Genomic DNA, 5,023 nt, shown 5'->3' on the forward strand with positions numbered 1-5,023 from the left:
CCTTCTTCAGGCTCCGGTCAGACTGGACGGCATGAAACTGAGCGGGTCCGGGCCGGCGGAGAGCATCTGGTCACGGCGACGAGCTCCACTGCAGAGGGAGAGCCGATCGTTTTGTCAGCAGTCCGTCTTAGGCTTGAATCTACTGCGAGGAACACTGTTGTCCACTCAGCATTACGCACAGCTCGTCTGCGACCTCGCTTCACCGCCCGTCCAGCAAGTGCGTATCGCCTACATGATATTTAAATACGTCTGCTGAGCGTGACGGGATGACGGCGCACGATGCCCGACGTAGAGCTCCGGGACGCTGATTCCCACATCCGGGGTGTTATACCTCCACCGAGAACCGGTGTGTACCACATGTACCACAGGCACAGAATGGATTTGATTTGTCAGCCCGGTTCCGACGCACAAATCTGCGTTCTTCACGCAGGGTGACGACGCGCCTCATCACACAAAAGCGCGTCTAGGGAGGTGTCGCGTCTCTTTCTCCTGTCAGCATTTTTCCTCATTACGTGATCACCGGTCACTTAGGAACCAACCACACGCTTAAACGTTTTTACGACAGCGCTCTTGGTGTGTCGAACAGATTCACATTCGTCCGAATGAATATATCTGGTTGAATATGAGCCACCGCGCTGAGTCACTCCCTCTATAGGGTGATCATTATCATTTCTATCAAATTATGTGGCATCATTTTGTTACTAATACATCACCCACATATTATCAGGAAAGATATTCAAGATAATTTCCCCCCTCGTTTAAATGTAATGTGTTTCCCCCTCAAAGTATTGCTGGGGGTACTTTGAGGAAATTTGTTTGGCCCTCGGAACATATAAGAAAAAAAAAAAAAAAAAAAAAAAAGAGAGAGAGAGAGAGAGACCTGCAAAGGTGCTGTGTGTTCATGAACCAATGGGATGCAGGAAAAAAGGTCAGGCGCCCAGAAGACGACAGAGCACGTGAGAAGGAGAGACGCGCGAAAAAAGAAACGGTGAAGGTTGAAGAGCCAGACATATGCATTAGTGACTGAGAGTGTGGCGGTGTTTAGTTCACGCTTCCCCGAGTTTGTTCCTAAGTTTGGATCAAGTTGGTAGAGGAGGGACAACGTGTGGAGTCACCAGTTTTCGCAGCCGCAGAGAGAGCAGGTGTGGATCAATTCTCCGCCGAGGAGCATCCATTCTGGTGGACAAGAAGTTTGATCGTGCAGAACTAGTAGCCCAGGAGCAGCCACCGAATGGGACCAGTACACCTAGAAATATAATACAGAAATACAAATACAGGCCTGCAAAGCACGTGGATTGGATATTCAGATATTTTTTATTGCCGGGCTTAATGTAAGATTGTTATTTCAGTACCTGTTGGACTGTTGTTAAATGTTGCTCTAATGTTGTGTTTTTTGCGTGTTGAATAATACACTGTTTGAATCTCCGTCTCGTGTCAGAGACAATTTCTACCTGCTAAAAATTAATAGAACAAACAAATGGTTTATTGTCGAGTGGTCAGAGTTGAATACAGAATACGAGATCTCAGGTTCCTTCTCCGGTCACACTCAGTCGCAATCACGAAACGGGAACCCCAGATATAGGATATTGGTTGAAATGATCAAATTGGTGGCTGCGCAGCTATGTACTGCGGCATCATAGTTATTTGAAATTCAGATGGTAACAGAAAAGGGACTTGGACTTTAGGTGTAGAGTACATTTGACTCATATTGTAGTTGCCAGAGCTGAATCAATGGGACGATGAGTGGGAAGTGTTCCTAATCCTGTACGATGAAAAATCAAGATCAGGGGGAGTCATGCATTTCCCCAGAATGGAAGTCATCACCCCAACAGTAAGGGCAACCCCTGCTGTATGAGCAGTCAAAGCCTGCATCCATTTAGCTCCAACCACCAGAAGGACATGGAAGATGATCAACAATACATTGTACATCAGATGGACCATATTCGCGATAATCAAATTGACCTGCTACTCCTGGCACTGAGAGTAAATGATATGTCCCAGCAGAAGGCAGGTCATGTCTGCCAAGTCTATTATCATCTGAGCGTCTTTCCCAATGCCATGTGGTGGAAGCAGAAGGTGCTTCTTTCACAGGTGAATTTTCCCCACATTCAGAACTCAACATGCCTCCTTGAATGTTCAAGACTGGAAGCTGAAGTTGAGGGATGCTAAAAAGATTTAATGTCTGAAATTTAATTGCATTTGCATACTGTGGTGTTTCTGTCGGGAGACTAGGATATATTGATGGAATGGACTTATTCATACTTACCTGATCTCCCATTTCATCGTCTCAAATGGCAATAGGTTCTTGTTCTGAGTTTGTCCCCTGGAGGCAGCCTAGGGTTTTCTGTCACGTCATTGTTCTTGTGACCACCAGGTAGAAGCCCTAAAAGGAGGAGGATCTACTTCTGGATAGATTTACTTACCCCAACCCCCTTGGGGGCGGTCACAGAACAGGAGTCGTTGTCCTTCTAGGGTCAATCATTAGTTTGAAAAAGATAAGCGGCGAGTCCAATTCCCTTAAGAACTCACACCCAACAATAAACATCATTCAAGATCTTTTCTAGCTGGGTCTTTTTCGATTAAAAAATAAAGGTTTTTCCCCTTTTTCTAGTTTTACATTAAGTTTCTGAATTTTCTTCTGAACAACAATTTTCACTTTCTCCACAAAGTGTTAACAAGTCATACAAAGTCTCTTCAGAAAAAAAAAGCCCACTTTATGGTAGACTTTTAACAAACAGTCTGAATTGAGTCCTCAACCTTTGTTCAATCCTCATTTGTTAATAAGCCGGCGGTATGAGTCACTGTTTCCTGAATGTTACAGAAACTTGACGTACCTTTTTAATATGAGACCAGGCTTTTTCTAAATTGAATTAATCTCCCATGGGATTCCAGATCCCTTTCCTTATCACATAATATTCTCTTCACATGTAAATTCAGATTCCTGTCGCCTACCTAATTTAGCTTATCTTGTAATAAAACACCTGATTTCTATCACCTACCGAATTTAGGGAGTGTTCCAGACACTGCAGCGTTTTTCTCTTTCTCATTCTCTTTCTCTTTTTTGTTTTTTTGCAAAAATTAAAAAAACCAACTCTTTATTCTCTTTTTCAACAGTAAAATAAAAAGAAAAGTTCCGTATTCAATTCTTGTTACTCATTCTTAATGCATAGAATTAACCAAATATATTTATGAATTTAGCGGAACATCACACAGGACCTCAAAACTCAACTTTTAGAAAAAAATTGTTTTCTTTACCTTTTATAGGGCGCCCTGCTGAGTTTCAACTTCGTCCAGATATTCAGGAGCGGTCCAATTGACTGCTCAGGTTATCAAGTCGAGGTCACCAAATTGTTAGAATGTCCCTCTCATCTCAGAGACAATTTATAAATGCTAAAAATTAATAGAACTTATGTCAGAGTTAAAACAAATGGTTTATCGTAGAGTGGTCAGAGTTGAATACAGAATATGATATCTCGGGTTCCTGCTCCAGTCACACTCAGTCGCAATCATGAAATAGATCAAGCTGCTTATATAGTTTTCACAAAATTGAATATTTATTCTATTAGAGCTAATCATGTAACTCCGTATTTGGTATTTCCTACTCTAACTAAACATATGATTGGCTACATAAATGTGTCACATGATGCTTGTAAAGACATATATACATACATATATAAATATATATATTTATATGTGCATATATATATACGCATATAAATATATACATATAAGTATATATATATACTCAACAAAAATATAAACACAGGACTTTTGTTTTTGCTCCCATTTTTCATGAGATGGACTTAAAGATCTATAATTCATTCCAGATACACAATATTACCATTTCTCTAAAACTTTGTTCACAAATCTGTCTAAATGTGTGATAGTGAGCACTTCTGCTTTGCTGAGATAATCCATCCCACCTCACAGGTGTGCCACATCAAGATGCTGATCTGACATCATGAGTAGTGCACAGGTGTACCTTGTTGCTGTCCCTAGGTGTTCATTACCACAGAGTGGAATTTCTTTGTTTTCTTCTGTGTCCTGTTAAAATGTTGTAAATAGTTTGTGTTGACGGTCGGAGCGTGGCTTCTCTGTCTCAGAAAAAGAAACTTTGGAAGCAGTTACAGTGAAAAATGTGGACATTGATGGGATTGAGACGCAAGAGCAGCAGCTGGCGTTCCTGATATCTCCACATGGTCATGCTTCAACACTCAAGATAGGCCTGCATAAACCAGCATTTGTCCGTTCGTCTGTGTGACACTGCTGGACATCGCTGTTTGGAATAAGCTGGACCAGGTCAGACTGAATCTCTTACAGACTGTATCTGTAAGTTTGGACTAATTTACTATAAGGTTAATATTTTTGCAAACAATTTCCTTTGCAAAAGGACAAAAAGGGGGAAAATTAAAATTGCGTCTGAAATTGTCATTGAATCCATGATGTAATTGATAACTACTTGATAACTGATAGTGTTTACTTTCCTGTTCAGTCTTATTTCATCATTCCATATTAGAATATTGTGATTTAAAAGTAGCTTGCAATGGAGCAGAGTAGACCAGATATTCGAATATTAGAGGAAGTACTTTTGTCTCTAGAAGAAGAGAAATCAGAATTGGAAGAGAAATTAAAAACTGAACTTAAAGACGCAGAAAGACAACTGATTGAAGATCGCATAGCTGAAATTCATGCAGATCTTGAAATTCACCGAATAGGGCTCCCAGAGTCACCATCTGTGGCTGAGCAAGAGGTGAGGCATTCCAAGAGAGAGAAACGCCTAATAGAGAAAATGCTTGAGTTTAAAAAGGATGAGATAATAGAAAAGGAAAGAAAGTTCATATATGTAAACTTTAAAGCTGAAGTCCAACTCACCACATCTAAACTTAAGGTATATTGTTCTAAAACTGAATTAGGTGAAATGATTAAATCAGTGGGAAAATATGAGTCTCAACTTAAGAGAGAATATGAGAGTTTACGTGCACTGACCACACCGTCTCAAGACATAAGAAGGAAAATGGATACC

Source organism: Antennarius striatus, chromosome 1 (assembly GCF_040054535.1).
Source record: "Antennarius striatus isolate MH-2024 chromosome 1, ASM4005453v1, whole genome shotgun sequence".
Taxonomy (NCBI): Eukaryota; Metazoa; Chordata; class Actinopteri; order Lophiiformes; family Antennariidae; genus Antennarius; species Antennarius striatus.